Here is a 24,981-nt window from a genome sequence, read left to right as displayed (position 1 = left end):
CCGCCCCAGGGGGCAGTTTATCAGCTTCTGAGTCTCTTCCTGTGGCCCAGGAGGGCTTTTCGACAGTCCCCACAAACAATCCACAGTCGCCTTTGGAGCCTGGTCCAGAGAACCCTAATCTCTTTGAGGCCATTCCAGAATCCCTTGCTAGTCATGTCTTGCCAACCAAGAATACCCGGCAATCCACCCTGAATACCCAGTCCAGTTGGCAACCCTTGCCTGTGAGAGGTGTTCCGGTAGGGAGAGGTGCCACCAGCCATGCCCCCACCTTTGCAGAGTTGGATAGACCGGGTTTCCCCAAGCCGGCAGCACCCTGGCCTAACCATTCCCCTCGAATGTTTTCCACCCCTCCCAGCCCACCCCCCGTTTTCCCTGATAAGCCTGGTTTTCCAAGGTTTTCATCCCACCCACCCCCCCAGTCAGTACCATCTTGGCCCCCTACCATGCCTGTGCCCCCTTTCACTCCTCCACCCCGGGTGGACGCCTGGAGGCGTCCTTTGGAGGGGGGGTACTGTCAGGATCCTGCCCTGACAGTCTTGTCTGTACTGTCTTTGTTCAATGTGTCTTTGTTTATTTTGTGCCTGAGCACATGGTTGTGTCTCTTGTGTCTACCACGTGCTACTCTTGTCCCACCTCCTTGTTTTCCCTGGTCACGCCCTCTTGTTTAGTCCCCATTAGTCAGAGTGTTGTCACCTGTTTCTCATGTCTCTGTATGCTCTTATTGTGATCATTTCCCTCCTGTGTTTGCCGGTTCGTTTTGTGTGTGAGTTAGTGTCTGCTTAGCTTGCTAACTGTTCTAAACTAATAGCGGTTTTTCCTTGTCAGTTTAAGTCTGGTATTTGTTAGTTTAAGTTTATCTTGTCACTGTTTATTCTAGTCTAGTTTAAGTGTTTCTTTTTGTTTGGATCTCACTTTTAATTTGACTTAAGTTTGACTTGTTCTTTAAAGTATTTATTTTCCCCTTTAGAGTTATTTTCTTGGTTCGTCTTCCAGTTATTTCTAGAACTTTGTTTTGTATTTGTTTCTTTACCTTTTTAGTTTACTTTGGTTATTTCCCTAGTTAATCTGATTTCTAGGTCATAGCCCCTTGTCTGATTTTTGCCCTTGTATTAGTATTATTATTATTATTATTATAGTTGTTGTTGTTGTTGTTGTTCTCATGTTGTCTTAAGTCTTGTCTAGTGTTTTGTGAGTTCTGTCTGTTCCTGTCTTACCCGCTGACTTCTCCCTGGCTACTGGGTCTCCCCGCCTGGAGGTCTGACGTGTGTGGCTATACCCCTATAGTCAAGTGCCCTTGGTTCCTGGGGTTGTGGTTTGGTTCCTTGCACAGCCTCCTCTACAGTCCTGCACTCGGTTGTCACCCAGAGCCTCCCTTGGCGGTCATCACCCCAAACTGCCTGCTCCACTGTCTACCCATCTACCCAATCCTACTGTCTGGACTGTTCAAGCCACTCCCTCCTATCGTGCTTTTGTCAATAAACGTTCCTTGTTCACTCTGCATCTGGGTCCTCTCCCTCAGTAACCTTGACAGTTTGGAAGCAAAGGGTGACTTACAAAATGCAAAAAAAATAATAATACATAAACATTTAGCAATTGTGTTAAAAAGTATCATTTTGTTTCTTTAATAAAAAAGGACAACATTTGATTTAAATCTGCTTTGATTTAGTTAATCAATTATTTCAAATTATTATTTGAAAAAAAAAAATGATCATCTACTATCCACCTTGGCTAATGAGCTAAAAGGTTAATTTCTTCTTAGGCTATTTTCTTCTAAAATCTTCATTGACGTTGTGGAATTCATTTATGTTGTAGAACAAAATGTGAAGTTTTCTTGAAGAAATGTTAACCACACACCTTATTTTACTAAAACCACTATTCTGGAAACTCCTAAGGGAACCCAAGGCTCAAAAATGCTATTCAGAGTTTAGGATTCAGGCATTGAGAGATTAAAGGATCATGCTTATTTATATATTATACACACACACACACACACATATATAAGACTAGTTTTCTCACTCTTGAGTGGGTGTGCGAAGAACCGCCAGCGGAGCCCATGTAATTTGCGCTCCAAGCATGCAAAAACAGATGGCCTTGAAATCAAAACATTTGCAGATGAGATGATTCAGTTTTGTTTGCAATGGCTAGAGTGCCATAATAATAATATTCTGTCTTAAGCCATTTCACCCTTTGCCAAGCGGAGGATGACAGGACAAGCGCACACAGAAACCTCCATCCTGAGATGTTCAGAAGAGGTTGGCCCCCTGAGTGGCAGCAGCTTGCTGACAGCTCATTAAGCCTCTGTTCATGCTAATGTGATGAAACCGTGAAGAAAAAGCCACTCAAACATCTTGTCTATCCCAACATACGGCTGATATTTCGACCAACAAAATTCAGCAGCTCGAGTAAACAAAAAAATGACACCAAACCACCTCAAAGCACAGAAATGGACACTGCACTAGCAGAATAATGAAGACCATTGGCGGCACATCCTGATATCGCCAACATGGCCCTCGAGCCATAAAAGCACTTCAAAGAACTCTACTTACTCGTTCCTTGTCATCAAGCAAATCACACATTCATCTGAAGTGACTTCCAGTACATTAACCACAGGAGCAACTGTGGGTCAAGTGACTTTTTCAAGGGCACAACAATGATAGAGCAGGAACTTTTTAGTTTCTTACCAACTCTTTGTTACTTACTGTGACTGTATTTAGACTGTATCATAATAGGTGTCAATCAAGGGCACTTTCTAACACCCTTGTTTGAACAATAAAATCAACATGGGTGTAACGATACACAAATCTCCATATTCATCGGGAAGAAGGAGGCGGGAACCGGCGCACAATCAAAATACATTTTAATAATCAAAAATAAATACAAAACGGCGCACCAGCCCCTCACGGCCGACTGGTGCGCATAAATAAAAAGCAAACACATAAAATAATGTCCCAGGCCTGGTCCTCTCTCGTCCATCACGGTCGTCAATCCAGCTTTATATCCTTCCATCTCCTACGTGGGACTCAAAACCGGCGGTGGGGCGCAGGTGTAGCTCATCTCCAATCACTACACCTGGCCTCACTCCTCGTTCCCACGCCTCTCGGCCCCGCCCCACTCGCCACAATGGGCATTCACAATTTTCCTGCGGGAGAGAGGAGAGCACATGCACACCCCATGTGTTACAGCCCAGTGTCTTTACAGCTAGTGAAATTAGAGCAAGACAGCCTAAAATAGCAGTAGACTAAGAAAGTACAGCTGTTAAGTTTCTGAAACCTTTGGTTTCTCTATTAAGCCAATAATTTAGGCTGCTCTTTGGGTACTTCAAACCTATAACAAAATTCATAAAATGGTGTGCAGATCTTGCAAGAAAAGCATGAAAAACACAATATTCCTCTTGAGGCAGGTTTTCATGGTCCTCACCTCAACCATCAATAATTGTGTTATTTCCATCAGCAGGAGTCTCCACCAATGACATCTGGTCTCCTGTAGCAGCTGTGAACAGTTTCAGGCTACTTGGTTCTAAGCCTGGTATACTGACATAGCTGTAGACACATAAGCCTCTTTCACACTGCACGTTGGTCCCGGAAAATTGCTGTGTCCCTTCTGTGTGAACACAAACACGTCCCGGGATGGATTCCAGGATTGATCCCGGGTTGGTGACCTAGTAACATTGCCGGGGTTCAGTCCTGGAACAAGCTCTGTGTGAACAAATCCTGATGTCACTTGTCATTACGGGACCTTTATGGGTTGTGTGTGAACTAGGGATGGGTATCGTTAAGGTTTTAACGGTATACTCTTACCGATACTGCTTAACGGTCCGGTACTTTAACGGTAACGTGCTTTCAACATTGTTACGGAAAAGGTGAGGAAGTTACATGACCTGCGGTGCGCTTGCGGTATTCTGAAAAGTTGAGATGTTTTTAACTCGATGCAGTGCGGACGCACCTGGAAAAAATTAGCTTGTCGCACCGCATGCTTCCATTATGAGCGTGCATACCGCGCACCTACATTTGAAATGACGAACTTGAGCGCACAAAAGACGCGATATGTGAACGGCCCCTTATACGTGTGTGTGTGCCGCGCTCGTTCTTGTTGTGTGTGTGGGTGTGCATGGTAACATTATTAAGCAAATCTCTTCGCCATCGTCACTCTTTATTATTAAACGGGAGTTTTCGTACTGTTATGTCTGTGCGTGCGCCGCACTCGTTGTGGTGTGTGTGACTGACAGACAGCCTCCGGGGCGCACATGAGAGATCTCGCAGATCTCACAGACAAACGTCTTAATATGATCGCACATTAGAAATGTTTGGCGAGACAAAATGTACACGATAACATTACTAAGCAAAAATACATAGTACATAAATTTTTCCCCCTCCAGTACCGAAAGCAGAACCGATACCGTCAGATCTTACTGATACTACGGTCTTTCATAATTTAACCCCGGGGCCATTTTAATACCGGGTTTCGGTACCCATCCCTAGTGTCAACACGCACATATTCTGGGAAATCACTGGCAGTGTGAAAGGCGCAAAATCTAGTGACCCAGGAGCAATTGCCAGGACACATTGCTCATGTATTTTTCCGGAAATTTTTAGGGTCACTCACACACACGCACACCCACCCTATTATATCATTTAGCCCACACAGAGTGGCACATACATACAGTACATTCACAGTTTTTATTCATAGGTAGTTCATTGCCTTGGCTGTACCATAAATACTTCCATTCACAATGATGCCATATGATCATCTGCTCTGACTGAACAATTCTTCAAAGAACTTTTTGTGACCCATGCTGGCAAAATGAGTCAGAATGTGCACAAGCTAATTTTGAGCAACAGGCAAAAAAAGTGAAAAATGGCAATTAAGAAAAATTAGTTCATTAAGCGATCCAGAAATCTGGATTCTCCAAACAGACATTAAACATCTAATATTATCTTTATTTGTGTGTTTTCTGAGAGCTGTACCATTTTCCTCAGATTGCTTCTTGATGACTACTGCTTCCCCTAATGCACAAGTTTGGTATAGTCGTAAAGTGCAGCATTAAAGCAAATTCTTAGTGGCATGAGTCTGAACCAGTGAAAAGTGATGTTCAAACCCATGCTGATGTAAACCAAATTACTGCGCTGACTGACACATCCAAATAGTGTGCATAAAGACACGTCTCTCAGACAGCACGCAATCCCAATATACACATATAGACGTAATTACTGTACTTCAAAATATCTAATATAATGTCTTGGCAAGTATTCACACAAACATAATCTGTTATGTCTCAAGTGAACATTTGGTTAACTGTTTACATCTGATGTGTAAAATTAGATCCGTGCCTTACAGTAGGTCTTAATAGGCCGTCTGTCTCATTAATGCTAATCTAACAATAAAAGAAAAGAGGGAATCACTATTCATGATTGAACTGCTTTTGTAGTTTTAAAGGGATCATTGGATGCCCATTTTCCACAAGTTGATATGATTCTTTAGGGTCTTATAAATTACACTTTATGCTTTTTTTTTCTTTCTTTTTTTTTACAAGGTTTAGCTATTTTTATTTCACATAACCCAGCATTGCATTCACATTGAAAAAGCCAGAATTTTAGTCACCCATGAAGCGGGGGCTTAACTATTGCAATCAAATTGCCACACTGAGAAGCATTCTTGACATATGACATTTCATTATATCCAAGCACAGAAAAGTGCTGACTGCAGGCTTATAATCAAGAGACATCTTTATATATTTTGACATGTCCACAAATTGGTAATTTGAAATATCCACGCTGGCCTTTTTATTTTTTTCGATGTGAAGCAACTTTTTAGCAGTGATATCATGCACCTACAGCTTTATGAGTCATGCTCTTGAATTGGTGTGGTGGGTGGCGCTGCACAGAGAAGTTCAGAGATGCTTGAAGACAAGAAAGTGATCCAAAAAGAAACAACCTCACAATTCTCCCGGCATCATCTGCTGCCACCAACAGTTAGCAGAGCCAGTTTAGAAAGATTTGTATCTGAGGTTTAGGTTAGAGATGAGTGTTTTTACATTCAAACAAATCTGTACAGCTAACACAAAAACCCAAACTGACACAATTTACATCCTTAAAAGAATTGTCTACTCAAAAATGAAAATTCTGTCATCATTTACTTACTTTCATGTCTTACTAAACCTGTATGCATTTCTTTCTGCTGTAAAACACAAAAGATATTTTGAAGGACATTCGCTTCTCATTGATTTACATTGTATTTTTTGTCCAAATATTGGAATTAAATGGTAACTGAAACAATTTAGTTACCAAAATACTTCTAAAGAAGAATGTTTAAGAGTTGGATTCTCATGCTAAACATGGTCAAGGTTTAAAAAAAATAGATGTATGTAGAATGGCATATTTCTGTGTCAAATGTTCTCCTTCCGGCTTTGTACAAGTTTCAGAGAGTTTTATTTTAGCTTGGCTGTTCATGTAATGAAGGGTGGAAATCCTTATATGGGCATTTCTCCCTCATGTTCTCTGCACATTTTATAACTTTTTTTTTTTTTTGTGGTTGTTGTGTTGTACACTTGTACTCTACAATATGCTGTTTACAAAGCATGTATTGTACACTCCTTTACTAATAGCATATAGCACAAGAGCACAACAAATTTAATAATTTAAATAGCAATGTGTATTACTGTCATCTCAACTTGCCACATCCATGCATTTTTGCATCCATGCATTTAATAAGGTAGGATTCAAAACGAGATGAATGCATTGATTCCCATCTAATATAGCACAAGCATACTGTGATCCTATGCAAATTTAAAAAATGCATTGTATTCACTAAAAATAAAATTCCACTATGGAATTTTCACTTTTAGAATTTCCATGACATTTTAAAAACTACTCCACTTCAGACTCACATTTATGGTAATTTTTCTAGAACTGAAAAGGTCAAAAGAGAAAAGTAATTCTGTTGTGCAAGGGTTTGCAAGCGCAAAACCTATTGTTCTTTTGTTGTTCAATAAAAACAACCAAAGAATAACACTTCAGTGTCTCTTATTCCCTTGCTTCCTTACTCACACTTTATCTCCTTCACACACAAACACACACATAAAATGTCATTCGGCAAGAAGGTGAAAACAAGTGTTTTCACAGTTTTCTGAAGAATCACCACCAAGGATTTACCTAGTAGGCCTATATAAAAAAAAAAAAAAAAAATTAAAATTTGGAAAAATTAAGAAATGTGTTGAAAACCTTTAAAATGACAATAAATCCAGAGTTTTAGGCATATCTGGTGATGTAAATCCTCTTTAAATTACAGCAGCCATGACTCAGCGTCATGTCGATTTTCTTAACAGTAAATTTTCCTCATAATGTTGTGATTTCCCTCACCTGAAATGACCTGAACTCAATCAAGACAGTTTGAGTGTGTGTGTGAGAGAGAGAGAGAGTGAGAGAGTGTGTGTGAGTGTGTGTGCATATATATAAATGCACCAACACAAGTTCATTTCAATGCTGGTAAACCTAAAGGCTTAATACTTCTAGATTTCAGGTAGCCATTAAAAACAGTAAAACGATGTTTCAATCATAATAGCATTTAATTTCTGGTGCTTCAGCATCGTCCAATTCATATCCCCTGAATAGCATTGTGTTTTCAGGGCAAAATGTGAACAAAGACTGAGCAAATGTCTTCAGTACATTTCATGATAATCTAATATGGGAGCTTTTCCAATTGTCGATTATGTTAATCAGTCAATAAGCATTCTTCCTCCCATGCTGTTCTGATTGTGGGATTTCTGTTTGTACCTCTCTATATTTTTTGAAAAAGCAATAAACGGCACATTAAGAAGAATTGATTCTATTGAATCTGGATCTATAAATGGAAATTTCTACCAGGACAGATTAAATTAGAGGTCGACCGATATTGGATTTTGCTAATACCAATAGCTAGGTTGGACCACACTGGCCGATACAGATTAATTAACTAATAGCTTTTAAAATGGATACTGAACAAAAACTAAAATAGTGCTTTATTAAAAAAAACAACAGTACTGAACCATACTAGTGGTCGTAGTACTAATAATAAAAGTAATTAAAAAAAACAAATTCTCCTAAATTCCATTTTAAAAAAATCCAAGTTCCGTTATTTCTGTTTTTTTTTTTTTCATTTTAGTTTTTCTCCACTTCTTTTAAATGGTTAAATTAATATTTATTTATCATAAAGCAAGTCTAATTAATTAAAATCATGAAACGAATACATTTTCACATCAATTTAATACAAGTTTAGATCCCTATGAAATGTTTTATTTTGTCCTCATTATATTTTTTTATTGTTACCAAATTCTGTTTTTTAACATGTCTAATTATTTGAATGCATAAAACAACTTTTATTTTATTTTTTTCTTAAAGAAGCCTAATGATTTTTTCCCCTCAAAAATTCAGTGTATTTATATTTTAATTGTTATCAAATCAAAGCATGAAACATTAATTTCATTTATCTTTTCATTACTGAAAATTAAGCAAACATGGAAGAAACGTTGTTTGATCACTCCTAAAAAAATTATGTTTGTTATATTTTAGTAGTAGTAGTAGGCTACATTCTACTGAAGAATAGACTTCAAAACAACTCTTATTTTGACGGGTTGCTGTGAATACCCTTACAATTATGTGCATGAGATATGATGCTTTTGCTCAAATCAAGTGGTCAAATGCTCATGAAGTGACTCTTAGATGTTATATAATCAAAATAAAAGAGCAGCGCTGAGTCTAGGGGGACTCACCGATATCACACACACTCTGGACACGTCACGTTCAACTCAAGCAGTGGTCTAAAACAGTTTATTTATTCACCAAAATGACTCCAGTTTACTTCAAGAATGAACAATGAGGCATAGATAAATTTGAAGTTCAGTGTTTAAAAAAATGGAGCAAACGGAAAAAGCAATCTATATTACAGCTCTACAAATGAAGCATTCAGACTTTATTTGAGCCACAGAAAGACAAACGTTTCGATGAAAATGCTCAATATACAATTTATTATGTACATTAACAAAGATTTGGCCGAATATAATGTAATTTAATGGAAACTATGTGAATGGCGCTCTATGGCAAGGCAAGATTTTCTGTCAGCTGTATTTAAATCCGGGTCTGAAGTTTCTCGCTCTGTTCAGTGTACAGCATCACGTCTAAACAAACAGCACGTGCTGTCAGTGATTTCAACCACTAGAGGCTGCTCTCGCACAGTAACAGCAACAGAGGCAACCCGGAAAACTATCGGCATAGATTTTTGCCGATAACCGATTGTTCCAGCAATCAACTATCAGTGCCGATTAATCTGCAAAACCGATACATCGGTCGACCTCTAGATTAAATCACTGGCGCATATATGCTCTGTTCATTTGAAATTATATTGACGGAAGTGAACTTTGCTTAAGGCTATTACGGTGCTCCAATTTGTTTGATAGAAAAATCATAAGAAGCTGTTTTCTCAAGGGGATGCTGAACCTCAGCAGCACAAAGTCTGATGCTTGAGTGCTTTCCAATGTCAATTCATCCTCAACAACAAGAGCTTTTCGGTTACAGGCAGCTAATAGAATACACTGTAAAGGGTTAAGCAGGAAAGCATTATATGTGAGACTCAGCAGTCTACTGAAACCACTTTTTAAGAGATTGTAAACGTGCTTTTCAGTAACAGCTCCTATCAGCACATCACAGTTGTCTCCCATGTTCCTTCTCATTCAACTTTCTCATGCTCTATGCCTGTCACTATTGTTCCATCTCAAAATCTTCACCATAATAAAGGTCTAGTTTGAACAGTTATTCAGCAGAAATTAAACCTGCATTATGTAACTGGATCATGGATTTCAATCATTCAGTCAGCTGGCATATATTTGCATCCATTTACATATATTTGGCTTCATTTCTAAAAAAATTATTTGGATATGTTTCACTGATAGGAACAAGGTACTAAATAGGACAAGGAATCCAAAAATTGTCTAAAAAGTCAAATGAGCATCAAGTCATGAAAATTTTATAGCATTTACTTGTAAGGGCCATAGACTATATAAAAACATGGACGTACCGTCTGTGATGTGACCTGTATTTTTCTGAAGAGCATTTCTGAAGCTAGAGATGGGCGGAGCAGGCCGTCGCCATATTGACAGCGCGTCACTCCAGGATAATTGAAAATGGGCAAAAGGGCGGGAACTGGTTGCTGAAGCAACACCCACCTAGTTCGATGGCAGTGTCAGCAACAGCAATCCACCTGTCACTCAAGTGGCCACGCCCTTAATTATGCAGAACTTTAAGACTTAATATAATTTAAATATCCACGCCCTCTGGATATTGCACTAAATTGAACAAATTCAGGGAAAATGTCACTGAATCACTATCTGTCCTTATGGGATTTTACATCCCAGGGTCTCCATCCTTTTGTTTGACATATCCACAATCAATTTAGACAATATAAACAGTCAGTTACTCCTAGTGGAGCTAGCTATCACCAATAAAATTATCCTTATGAACTGGAAATCAAGAAATTCCACACATATTGCATCCTGGAAGAATGTACTAATAGATAACATCTCGATTGAAAGTCTATAAATTTCCATTTATAATAATACAGTGGAATTACACCCCTTCTGGTCATCTCTCTTTACCTTCCAACAGTCACAAATCTGCTGACCTTCTCTGTCTGAGACCAACCACAACAACACATCACCACCTACATTAGTATTCGTATTAGAATGTTAATGCTTGAATGCTTTGTGTCTGGGGGGGGGGGGGGGGGGGGTTGATAAAATTGATCGGAAAAGGTAACAACACTGTAAATAATTTAATCTATTTAGACATAATATATTTATTTATTTTTTGCCTCTGGTCCCCAGTAGGCTATGACATCGTATCTGTATGGTTTAATTATGTGTGGGTGGGTAAATGTGATGTTGGGCTTGGGGCTTGTGCCTCCCTGCCGTCTCCCTGAGCTCTTTCTTCTGGAGTTTCTTGCTATGCAAAATTCATTTTGGAGGCCCCCACCCCCAATAAAAAGCACTTGAAACAAGTATGGATCACTATCCTTTTAATTTATACAACATTAAATAATATTTGTATATTTTTACTTAGTCTCTTGCCATCCAGCCTGCATTTACTTGATAAAAAATACGGGGGGGGGTCTATACTGCAGTCAGTGTCACATGATCCTTCAGAAATCATTCTAATATAATGACTTATTATCAATGTTAGAAACAGTTGTGCTACTTAATATTTATTTTATAAATTGTGATACTTTTTTTCAGGATTTTTTTGATGATTAATAAGTTGTTTAAAAAATGGAATGAAAAATAAATAAAATCTTATATAACAAAACATCAAAGTCACTAATATTTAATAATAATATTCACCACTTCACTACATTAACACTTTTATCATCTTTTTCCTAGCCGGGTATGGGCAAGACTTCCCCCTTCCATTTAATCAGTTTTGACTACAGACATATTATTACGATATCATATTATTAATATTGATAATATGATACGTATTGCATTGTTACCATAAATACGCATTATATACACAAATCAAGTGGAAGTGAAAGAGACAATCACTACTGAGCAGAAAAGAAGTTAATTTCTAGTTAGTGTAAACAGAAATTAAATGTTAATTTAATGAAATGTTAGTAAAAAAGTGAATCATCAAACCAGAAATGATGATCGACAGGGAATGACATGAGAGGGAGTAAACGATGACAGAAATTTATTCTTAGCTAACTATACCTTTAAACATGCACTGCACAGAGGCGTATCAGCAACTAGAGAGGTCCGTTTGCTTTGTTATTACATTTTTGCTATATTTTTTGTTCAACTGAGATAACCATATTAGTCTGAGTAAGCACATCATGTAGCCTTGAAATAAAATAAAATAAAATGAAATAAAGAAAACAACAAACAGGAAACTCTCTCCACCCATTTCAGGCCTCTTTGCAAGCAAACTCCAAATAACAGGCAGTAAACAGAGTGAATTAAGGCCACTGTATTGCGTCATGCAGAGCACAAACAGGCAGTATGTCTGATGTGTGCTGGAGCAGGAAGCTGGCTGCATAGCCTACATTCCTCTCTGCATATGGGGGATGAAACAGGAAATATTGACACACTGAACACCCCCTCTGACAATGCCCTGCAGGTACACTACTGTTTAAAAGTTTTGGTCAGTATTAAGTAAAGTAAAAACATTTATTCCTGTGATGGCAAAGCTGAATTGTCAGCACCTCTATTACTTTATTTTTCAGTGTCACATCAACCTTCAGAAATCATTCTAAAATGCTGATTTGATGCTTAGAAACAAGCAACTATGCTTCTTAACATTTTTAATGAATAGGTAGTCCAAAAGAATATTTTTATTTTAAAATAGATACATGTTGAAATACAGTGTTTTGAAACACTATGAATGTATTTACTGCCACTTTTGATAAATTTGATATGTCATTGCTAAAGCAATTTTTGTTATATCTTACCTGTAGTTTAGATCATAGAGTGTTGCACTGTACACTTAAAAATATATATATCTAAACCATCGACTTAATAAAAACATGGAGGTAGTGTCCATGACGTTATCCATAAACTTCCGAAGAGTGTTTGAAGCTCAAAGTGGACAGAGGCGGCCGTCACCATCTTGGGAGCTCGTCACTTTGCGTCACTCCTGGATAAACGAAAATGGACAAAAAGGTGGGAGCTGGTTGCTAAAACCATGCCCACCTAGCTCGATGGCAGTGACGGCAGCAACGATCCACCTGTCACTCAAGTGGCCACACCCCTTAATTATGCAGAACTTTAAGGCTTAATATAATTTAGACCGATGAATTATATAAAAAAAGAAATTCACCCCCCTTTATAGTTGTCACGAAGGGCAAAATTAGTTATATAGACCAAAATATTTTTTTTCATCCAGGCTATAAACATGTTTCACAATTTAACATCTATGGGATTGACTCCCTTTTGCAGCCAGTCTCTAGCGGCCAGTTGACAAATTACAGTTTAAGTCACTTCCATGTTGGCCTCAGTTATTGCAGGTTTACGTCATATTCTTACTTTGCATTTTACTGTTTCAATTCATTTTTACAAATGCGAATGGGATGAATTAATGCACATTCACATTTAGTCTAGAACTACATGTTCACACTAACACCACTTGTAATGCGTTAACCCAACACTGAATATACCCATGTTGTGATGATCAGATTTTAATTTTTTTTTTAAATGTAGCATGCAAACATAATTTCTGTATTGTTCATTTGTAAAACTGAACTGTCAAAATGAAAAATGTCAGTGTGAGATGTCTATGCAGTAAGCTACACTTCTCATTAACAGGTGTACTAAAATCCCATTTGCTATATCTACATTCAAGCCAAATTATTCAGAGACTCCAAAATAGAGGGATAAATAGAGCGAGGGCACTGGAGTGAAAAGCTGCGAAAGATAAAACATTAACTAGTTGACTGGCTAATTTGGGAGTTTTACTGTACTTATCTCTGTCTCAGAAAATTTAGTGATGAATTAAACCACAGTCCACCACTGAAACAAATGTGAAAGAGATTTGTGTTCAAGCTGCCAATAACACAGACACACATACAACACAGTGTTCTACTATGAACGTACATTCATTGCTGCTAGCTGCGTCAAAACAGTACCTCTCTTTGAAACAATGTCAGTTTTGCCTAAGGCCTGAAAGCCACTATTAATGCTTCCTTTATAGGGTTCTAACTGTAAACAGCACCATTCATGAGCAGGGCATATACCAAACCCTTTCACCACCAAGTTATGATGAATTTAGTGGAATATTCTGCAGTCATGCTTAAAAGATCAGATAACCTTCCCATCTCAGATCCTAAATGCCCATGATTTGTAATATTCTACACATCCCCCAACCATAATGTATACGCATTTTGCAGAAGCTTTCTTTAACATATTTGTACGGAATTTAAAATGTATTCCACAGAATCTGGAAGCAATCTTCCCTCATTATCAGCACATATTCTGTGTGGGCTGCTGACTGTCTCTCCTCAAAATCTATCCAATCCAATCTCAATAGTGAATCGTGAAAACTGGCCATTACATACTATAATTGTGCCAGAATGACTGCAAGTTTGATAAAACAACTATTGGTTAACATTATACAATAGTCTGTGTAGGTAAAGCTGTAAGAAAAGTTGTTTAATTAAAGATGTCTTATTTTTCTTTTGGATTAACATTCACTAATGGATCATGCACAATATGACCAGGAACGAACATCGGGAAAGTGTACTCATTCAAAAGTTTGGCTTCAGAGTTTGAAAGATATCTCGATTGCACTTTATTTTACAGTACGTGTACTTACATGTACTTATAGTGTACTTACAGTGTATTTATCTAAGAAAGTTCTGGTAATACAAGGTAACTACATGGGGTAGGGTTAGATTTAGGTTCAGGATTAGTACCTAATTATTACATAGTTATTACTATAATACTATAATTACTATAGTATGTACATGGAGAACAGGACTGTAAAATAAAGTGCTGCCAAAATCTCTTATGCTCACAAAGGCTGCATTTATTTGATCAGAAATACAGTAAAATCAGTAAAATTGTGAAAAATGATTTAACATTTTCTACTTGAATAAACTTTAATTTATTAAATGTTATTTTATTTTGCCATTACTACAGTCTTCGGTGTCACATGATCTTTCAGAAATCCTTTTAATATACTTTGGTGCTCTAGAAAACTTTATTATTGTTATTATCATCATCAATGTTGACAAAATTTGTGAGGCTTAAAATAGAATACAGAGACTTCAAAAGAGTACACTCAAAAAAATGAATTTTTAGTTTTGTTCACTTTACCTGAACAATTCATGTTGAATTAATGCCATTTTGGCTATTTTTCATTTCAACATGATTGTGTCATGTTAAACTGACTTAAACCTGTCTCTCGTTGGTTTAACATAAAGTTTTCATTTTGAAAGAACATGTTTCAATCAAGTCCCTCAAAATAAGTTTTACACTTCCCATCATGCTTTGCACAGGACTGGATATGGGGAGAGAAAATGTTGAAATAAAGTGTTATTTTATGCAGTTTTTAATAAAATGTGATAATAAGGAGACTTTTCATGTATAATGCTCTATTATGTGGGCATTTTAAAAGACTTTATATTGGTGTATTTTGTGCGAGTTACCATTGTGGTGAAGTGTGGAGCTTGTGGTTGGGTTGAGGACCTGGTTGAAAGAACGTCTAAAATACTTAATTTAAAAAAAAGCAACTTTAATGAGAGTGCTAGTGTATGATGTACACATAGTAACATCCTTAAACTGCAAACAATTAACATCATGTGTAAAGAAAAGTTATATCTTACTTGCTAATGTTTTTATAACACTTTGGCTAAACTTGCATGGACAGTGGTTCTACATGATGTAAACATATTATCTCTACTCAGATATTTCATGTAGGATGAACTAAAGCAAACTGAGTAAACTCAACTAAAGGTAGACAAGTCCTTATAACTTGATTTATTCATGTCCAAATAACATGGTACAAACATGTGGAACCACTGTCCATGAAAGAATCATGTTCAGCCAAAGAGTCATTTTTTTGAGTGTACTTTTAATCAAATGAATGCACCCTTGATGAATAAAGTGCCTCAAATCGTTTAACAGGCCAATATAGGGTCAATATCAATTTAAGATATTGCCTTTTTTGTACTTTAATATTAAAATTAAAGGGAAATCTTAAAGCTAATTATCATACAGGAGATGCAGGAATTTGTCAGACATTTAAAACTGGCACATGTAAAATAGAAACACTATCCAAGACACATTAAAACAAAAGAGCCAAAGCACTGTGAGGTCTGAAACACGGTACATCTTGAATATGCAGTAGTTAACTAGGCTCAATCCAGAAGGCAGAAATATATTTTATCAAGCAGTGGAATGTTACTGTTTGACTGCTGCTCTGTCTACTTATCTTGAAGAGTCAAATAACTTTGTTTCCACTCCAAGCATGGATTAAAGAAGTGCTATAGCTATTTCAATCTAAGTGGAATTTACAAGAACATTCCACTGAGAAAAGAACAGAAAACACTTCTAAAGAACCTCTGAGTCTCAGCAAAAACATAAGAGCACAATGTACTTCCACATTATATGAGACAAAAAAGGCTTAATCAATCCTAGTCTGCATCACCATTCAGAAACATATCTCAATGAAACAAAACCTTCCAAACTGAGTCCTTGAAAAGTTCCAGCAGAACAGATCTTTGGATACTCATGTGGCATTACAGTACTTTATACCATAACCCAAGAGCATTTCACATGAAAAACACTCCTACAAACTATATCAGCAGTGACCCTGAGTCTTCAGCAAATCGATTTGCTTATTGGTCACCGTTAGTCTCACACAAGTGAGAAAGGCCTATAGTTTGAGAGCACAATCATTCTCACTAGTCATGACAACAAACCATAGCTTAGCCAGAGCTAGCATGATGAGAACAACATCAAGACAGCATGACAATCTCTAAAAGTGCAGAAGAGCAAACTTTCTAATTTAAGACAGTCGTGTGATGCACTGTGTTGCATAAACACATTTGGTAGCCTTACCTGCTTCAATTTTGTATAGTCTGCACAACAGAATAACAGAGCCAGTCAAAGAGCACTGAAAGTGCACATAACTTAACCTAGAAATCAAACAGTGTGTTACTTTAACAAAGTGAGACACGTAAGGGTTAATAGATTGAAAATTTGAATCCAGTTAATTACAAGTATTTTAATAAAAAATAACATGCATTTAGTATGATGTCTCTTATTTTTTGAAAATTATTCACATTTTCACAGATTCTGCAAGGGGTGCCCAAACTTTCGAGCCTCATTGTACATACAAAATTATATAAAAATACCCGTCTCTGAGAGTATCCTCAAAAAAGCTGCCCTTTATGTCTAAAGTGAGAGTAAACAGTGGCAAATGAAATCTGATGTGTATAATTATAATGAAACGATGTTATATAATGTGTCTCTTAAAGTGACTGAGCTTAATTTACTATCTAGTGTCGGTGTCCTTAATGTTAATCCAAATGAAAGAAAGAAAACCACTCAACAAAGTATTGATAGTTGTGTAAATATTGCCATACTAACAGTTGTCAGAATTTTTGGTTGATTGTAATTTATTACATACCTTGCTATTGCATTTTCTAAACTATAGCAAATAAACTGTGATAATGTAAGAAATTTTAAAGGTGTTTAATATTTACATTGAAGACTATGCAGTGCTATTTTACATATGATTGTTCAAGTTCTGTACCTGGACACCTACAAACCTGAAAAAACTTAATGTGTAAACAGCACAAATAAATAAATGGAACGAACTAAGGATTTCAAACAGGGCCCACTGGTACAACCTGCACAGAGGCCCTGTAAACCCCAGCTACAGCCTTGCCTTTAATTACAGTACACAGCATGTCTAGTACTGCCCTTTAAGAGCTGCACACATCTAATATATAGGCACGCATCCATTTCTCTCTCACTTTTACTTTCAGTTTAGACATAAGCAACTGTGTTTATATGTAAACCTTATGTGTTTTGACAATATTAGCACAATCAGACGCGATACATATCTTAGCTCAGTAATTAGGCATTATTGGACAGGACAGCAAATAGGGCTGCACGATATTGGGAAAAATTTACATTGCTATATTTAATTTTTCTGCGATATATATTGTGATATGAAATAAAAAATTTTTCTTACAAAGAAAAATCTAACAAATCTAACAATTGAAGACATTGAGCGTGCGGCCGGGGCTCGCTCTCTCTTTCTCTCTTTCTCTCTCTCTCTCGCGCATGCTCTCTCTCTCTCAGGCCGGTGACAGGTGCAATAATTGAAAATCGATAATTATTAATTTATTTTTTAAATTACATTTATATCTGAATATATGTCAACCTATCGTTTTCCGATGCGCGTCTCACGCAGGCAGTCTGTAAGCTCTAACCTGTTAACATGGGAGCCGAATAAAAAATGGACACGCCACGCAGCTGAGACGCTTGCGCCACGCATTCAGTGTGTCGCCGGCTGCGCGCGCGCTCTCTCTCTCTCTCTCTCTCTCTCTCGCGCGCGCGCACGCTCTCTGGCCCATACAGTTAATGAATAACGGATCAACTATGACAGCCTACATCGCACATCCTGCAATGTGACTATCGTGGATTCGTACATCGCGATATCGATGCTTAAACAACACATTGTGCAGCCCTAACAGCAAAGATATTTTTATCGTCCAAGATCAAACAGTCATATCGCACACCCCTAACACAAGGATACATTTTCTACATGTATTAACACTTTGGTTTTAATGAAAACTTAGTATAGCTGACACAGAAGACTGCAAAATGCTTGCATCCAGCGGATATTCTCCAATATGGCGCTACGGTTATGTGGCCAAGGAATCAATTTATAAATAATTAAATGAATACTTAGTTTTTAAAAATGTAAAGTGAGTGTTGGATGACAGCAAAAAAAAAAAGAAATAGGAAAATGAGCATATACCATTGAACATGCAAACATATTCTAAACATATTTAAGCTTTTTTTTGTTTTCCTTGTGTGTGTGTGTGTGTGTGTGTGTGTGTGTGCGCGTATAGATATATATGTGTACATAGACAGACAGACAGACAGACAATCTTCCACTTTGAGGAAAGTTAATTCAGTCTAAGCTTTAACTGTGCCATGTTGAATATTAGACTTTCTTTTCAAAGAGTAGAAATCATTTTCAGCAACAGTTGACCGCACAGATGCAGAGCTTTAGTAGTATTAAACTCTAATATACACAGATGTCAGCGTCTGTGTCATGCCAAACAAAAGCAGGTTGTGTAGACAGAGTACAAATCAAACCACGCCACGAATTCAATCCCACACAGCACCCTCTGTAACCTGATAAGGCCAAGCATGAGCTTCAGGGGCTTAGATGCTTTCGGCACATAGCCTACTTTTTCACCTATTTAGAATTATTTAGCTCCAAAATGTATAACACATTGTTTTCTTCTTGCTTTAACCATACTGGAACCCCTTTGGAAATCAAAGGGATTGTTTCATTCTTGCAGCTCTAAAGAGCCTGGGCTGCCTAGGCGTAGTAATCCAATCTGTGAGAAATCCAGGAGAGGACATCTGTTCATTTTGTGGCACAACGGTGCCCTGCTGACATAACAGTATTGAAGGAAATTAAACTAGAATCTAAACTAGACTAACACTCTGAGAGTCCAATCCGTAAGAACACAGTATCCTTTTCTCAAAACAATCCACTTGTGTGACAGATACTTGATATAAAAATAAACTATATATTTTTATATAACAGTATAAATGGTCACCATTTTTTATATATCAGCATTCAATATTCTTTTCTGAAAGTGATTTCTGAAAAACAAGCTTTCAAAGGGGACATTGGATGCCCATTTTCCACAAGCAGGTTTGATACTTTAGGATCTTCATGCACAGTCTGCAACATACTTGATACAAATTCTCAGGTCTCTTTAAAGGCACAATATGTACTTTTTCGCCACTACAGGGCGCGTATTCAAAATAAACAAAGAAAGTAGTTCTTAGTCAAGCGTAGTTTGATGGCTCTGTTACTAAGTGTGGAATCTGATGCAATCCAACGGGACTTAAACAGAAATCATGTTCATGGACAAGCTAATGATTTATTAACATAGTAGAATGAAGCAAGGTGAGGCTGAATGCTGTCAAGCGAAACGAGGAGCTTTTATTATGCCACAGTCGACCGCTTCCTCTCCTTCCGGTCTTATGTTGGAAAGAAAAGCAGCACTGTTTTATCATACTAGATACATTTTAAAATTCTGTTATAATGCTACTCTGTGTGGTTGTCACCGGTCTATTAAAAGGCACAACGTATTAAAGTATCTTTAGTGTTTCCATGTTTTCTAAATCGAGGGGGTATGACGTCATTGGTAGACACAAGGACACTATGGATACAGTCTTTGTCACTAGTTAAATTTGCTTATTTCTCTAGATTTAAACATATTTCAAAACATTTATGCAAGTACACAAGTCAGCAAAATATATAACATAGTTCTAGTGGTTTTTGGATATTTTAATAAAAAAAAGAAAAAGGAGACAGAGAATTGTCTGATAGGACAATGGCGAATGATTTGCAGAACCTGAGCACCAATGACAAACATCTATTCTTGTCATATGTATGATAAGAACTGCCGCTCCAAAGTACAGAGGCCTTGTGATTGCGAATCTCAAAAATGAAAGTGAAATTAAAATGAGAACATGTAATAGAAAACAGTTTCAATAGCAGCTCCCTGATGCCCGCAATTTATATACAATCGGCTATACTTACCTAACGATATAATTGTGAGAAAAAATATTGATTTTGAAATATTGAAAACTATTTATTCCCTTTAGGGTTTCTGTAGTACACCTAATTTCTTTCTGAAAACTGAACTGGGATGCAGCAGATTGCAGGAGAGGGAGTGGGATCACGATGTCAGGGGCAATGTATGATGACATCGTCTATTAGCCCAACCCTATACTCTATTTGCAGATACAGGTTTATTATAACAGCCCAGGGTAATGAAAAATGTGCCTGTGGTTACATTTTGCTAAATTATATTGCGCTGCTTGTTTATTTATTTATTTATGATGATAACGCCAGGTCAGCACTCAGCAGCAATGGCTATATTCATGGCAAAAACAATTCATCATCATCCTTCATCATCACTTCATTCAATCAACATTAGGGATGTAAATGATTAATCGATTATCGGTTAATTGTCGATAAGAGATGTAATCGATTAAGGCTGTAAGGCTGATCGACTGTCCTGCAAAGTTCAGCTCCAATCCTAATCAAACACACCTGAAGCAACTAATTAAGGTCTTGATTAGGGTTGATTAGGGTTGGAGCTGAACTTTGCAGGACAGTCGATCAGTAGGAGCAGGGTTGGGCATGTTGTAGTCCAGATTAAAATATAAAAAAAAGTTTGAAAATGAAAAGCCTATTAAATCTAAATATTTGGGCCGTGATGAACACCATAGCAAATCCACAAATCAGAATGGCAATTTCAATTATTTAAAAATGCTTTAGAAAGTAGAGCAGCTGCTTTATTTATGGGGTTTCCAGGGTAAGGACTGCATTTTTTTTTTTTTAGTTTAGCGCCATCTGCTGTCAGAGAGTGAATGTGCTTTCATTCAGCGTGTCACTCACATGTTCTTAAAATGCATCACAAATTCTGAATCATTTGTAATGTATAATTATTCACGGTATTTAGAAGTGCACAAGATAACGATATTGTTTCGTATTCATCACCATGATATATCGCATTATCAATAACTGCAGCTTTGAATACATTCTGAGGCCAGGAGTATAAAGAACTGTTTTGACTACAATGGATCATATCACATTTTAAAGTCTGTTGACCACACCAAGATATCATAAACAGTTTATGACTGAAGGGAGCATACATTATTTGAGAATAATCAACTCAAGTGTCCATCCCAATCAGACATTTATCTCAAGTGTTTGTTCTCAGCAGCCCTAAGATAACAGAAAAATATGGAAACATAAATATAGAAAAAGAACAAATAAATATAAAAACAACACTAGCAGCCTCTTCTACCAAACCGTCCATCCTCATGGAATCACGAAATACAGCAACTGAAGAGTCTTTGGTCTGAGTATCTGAAAATATGGTGCTGTCACAGTTTCACACAACAGTGCTTGATAAATCAACCCAGTGATAGAATAAGACAGGACAGAAAGCAGGTCACCATCTGCTTGTCTAGCCCAGAGTGCTCCACTCTTGAGCGGTTTTCCTCTTTGCAGTGATGTTAAATCATCATCATCACCTATTGATATGATTAGAAAAACAAAATGATCATACTGTGCAGAACCTCCCAGCAACGAACGAAAGTATAAAAGCTGCGTGTAGTCTAATGGATAATGATTAACGACACTCTTTTTTTATAGGTCACTTCACAGCATGCCCACCCAGAAATGTCATCTATTACGGAGATATTTCATGCAACTCACACAGTAATAAATCTTAGACTAAACTTTGAGCATAAGAAGAGGTGTTTTCTTCCATATTTCCTCCCTACAGACAGCCATAATTACACATTCTGTTCTCATGAGACATCTTAAACGGATGGTCCTGTGTACATATGATCTGGATTTAGATTTTGATTACCATGCCCTTTCAAGCCCCCTATTTCAAAGAAAGCATGTGGTCAGTATCTGCACTTCATTTAAAATGCATAGCCCCTGCTTCCTTATGGTAACCATGGTAACAGAATCAGGAAGAACAGGACAAGGTTTCCTCCTCCTCCGAGTAATAAATTCCCACACATTCACCGCCCACACCTGTCTCCAGAACAAAGATCAGGAAAACACATGCCACTATAACCGCTGCGTTATGCTTCGATTATCAAAAACAACAGCAGCTCAAAAAGTGCTATGGACTTTGGATCACAGCAGCATGGGGTTTTCTCATTAAACTGGTGAGACAGGCCTGAGGATCGCCATTCACAAAAGCTGCGTGAGGAATCACCTCAGGCTGGGAGACCACGATGGATATTTGAGTTGAGCTTGTTTCTCACAGAAACAGATGGTGAAAAAAGTCTGTGGGCAATATTTAAAAGGTGTGAACATGACAGGAAACAGCCAGACATTACCAAAACATTTCCTCGCACCAGTCCTTGTCTGTGCGTTTCACCACAGCTGTAAGCAACAATTACACTCTGACCTTAAGCAGAAAAAGTAGCACATTAGACAGGGAGCGGAGATTTCCAAGAATTCCTTTATAATGCCAAGAATATGATTACAACAAGATAGTAAATACTTGAAACCACTACAAAGCTCAATTGCTGGTATTTTGAGAGGAGGAAACGGTCCATTGTTGTCACAAATATGTGGATCTTTTCCAAAAGCTTCTTGCATTGAAATAAGTATAAAAAGGCTTTTTTTTATATTATTATAATATAAAATTCAGCCCGTGCTTCGCTTGACATCTTTGTCTGTACAAAGACAGTGGTTTTCAGAGATTGCAGCGCTGCAGACTCCCAAACACCATATTGATGTAACTTTCAAAAACATACCTAGAATTTTCACATGATATTATTAATCTATGTACTGCCAGTAGTCATCAACAGATTAAAGTCCAAGCATTACAGTATACATATGCTAAAAAAAAAAAAAAACATTTACTGTACAATTATGAAGATGACATACAGAAGGGTAGAGCTCTAAATCAAACACTTCAATAACAGCGTCATTACACAAAAATAGTGTCTTTGTCGATCATATTAGTGTTTTGTTATAGCCATTTTTCTTTACGTATTAAATTTTTGGTTTTTATTTTCCCAGACCTGTTTTCAACTTCTCCTTGATTTATTATAGCAATGTATATCTGGGAGGGAAAAAAAGTGTCTATTTGTTTTTTGATAATATTATTATTATTTATATTAGACTGTATCCTATATACAATGTTATTTATCTAAAACACTAATAAAAAGGTCGCCATATTAAATGAAACTTAATAAATGACAAACACTATTCCAACATTTTCCCCCAATTTATTTCCAAAAACTTTACATTTACTTTAAAATCAGCATGAATGCATGAAAAAGACACATATTTGAAATTTTAGTTAAAACTATGCGCAGTTACAAACGCAAGGGAATCTCTCTCTCACCGACCTCAAGCGCCGCGCGAGACGCACCGGGGACAATTGTTAACGTCAAAAGTGTGATTCAAGTCACTCAGTAAATGGGATATTGCATAAAACAAGTCTTGCCAATACAATCTTCCGTTTTAAAGGAGGTGCTTCTTAAACAAACGTTCATAACAGTCAAACAGTGCCCGTTCAGTGGAACAGTAAGTTGTCGCGCTGTTTGTTTGTGTGCTCCTCTTACTTTCTGAAGCACATGTTGAGCGACATCGAGCGTGGTCTGATCAAGAGCGAATTAAAATAAACTTCTTAAAGCACAAAAGCGCACTCTTACCTGCGACACCTCCTGAGTTTCACTGCTAGGTTTGTTCTGTTATGAGTCAGCTGACAGTAGGCAGTATTTCTGTGTATAACTATGCGAGATGGATAGGTATAGCGACGGCGCAAAGATATTTAATCTGTAAAGAATAGGAAAAAAATCATATCTTACTCACCAGTGTAGCTGAAAGAGGCTTGTGAGGTTGTGCGCTATTTTCAGTATGCCGTCCGATTATTCTCTTGATAAATTTACATTGCCGTGCTCTTTGGGTTTGCAAACAACCAAGACTTCGACGGATCTATAAGTTTACCGTAATGTCACAAACACAATAGCAGCGCAGCTCTGTCTTACCGTAAACACGCAGAGCGCTCACAGAAATATGAAGTGATGGCTCCTCTGCCTGATAAGACAGCGGCTGAACAGGCGAGCATTTGTTTAATATTTCTGAAATATCTCTGCATCTTTAAAATCTGATAAGTGGTTTTGTAAAGTTTTCATAACTGAAAGAAGATTGTCAAATATAATGATGACTTTCAGACACAAAGATGATTGAAGGGAAAACACATTGGTCAACCAGCAATCACAATATTTAAGGGGCAAAGTGTCCCTTCCAATGACTATAGTGGTTGCAGCACTGCTTCCAAATGCATTTTGGAAATCTTTTTTAAATATGAGTGTTGATAAGATAATATGATGTTGAGACAACACATTGCTTATTACTATTAGAAAGGCAACTATGCAATCAAATTGTTTTTTTTTCAAAGATGGCAAAGATGGTTTCAAGTGGTGAGAAGTAGGTGCTATAAATGTTCTGTTCATCTAAATAACCTTGTGTCTAAAATACCTCTGTCTGATAGCTTACTTGCTATTTGCGATTAAACAAATACACATGTGAGAATTGCTTCAGCTGTGGACTCTAATAAGAAAATCTTCCACAGGAGAGCAAATGCATGCATTGGCAGTATAGTTTGGACATGAAAGCAGCCCACATAGAATTCTGAAGTAATCTCTCATGA

At 37.3% G+C, this 24,981-nt stretch overlaps 1 protein-coding gene across 2 annotated transcripts in view; it reads right to left on the bottom strand.

Annotated features, from left to right (window-relative positions):
- The window catches only part of LOC127934394 (tumor protein p53-inducible protein 11), a 60,585-nt gene extending 36,302 nt beyond the window's left edge, over positions 1-24,283 (bottom strand). The window contains exon 1 of one of the 2 annotated variants that reach the window (XM_052531762.1): positions 24,141-24,283. The gene's annotated coding sequence lies outside the window, so the exon portion shown is untranslated. Of the gene's footprint in view, positions 1-23,980; positions 24,076-24,140 lie in introns of those variants that run through there. The other variant, XM_052531764.1, reaches the window with a different exon arrangement.
- Between the last annotated feature and the right edge of the window lie 698 nt (positions 24,284-24,981).

The sequence above is a fragment of the Carassius gibelio genome, chromosome A18, assembly GCF_023724105.1.
Source record: "Carassius gibelio isolate Cgi1373 ecotype wild population from Czech Republic chromosome A18, carGib1.2-hapl.c, whole genome shotgun sequence".
Lineage (NCBI taxonomy): Eukaryota > Metazoa > Chordata > Actinopteri > Cypriniformes > Cyprinidae > Carassius > Carassius gibelio.
The sequence above is the reverse complement of the archived record's forward strand: the minus strand, read 5'-3'. Positions and strand labels throughout refer to the sequence as shown.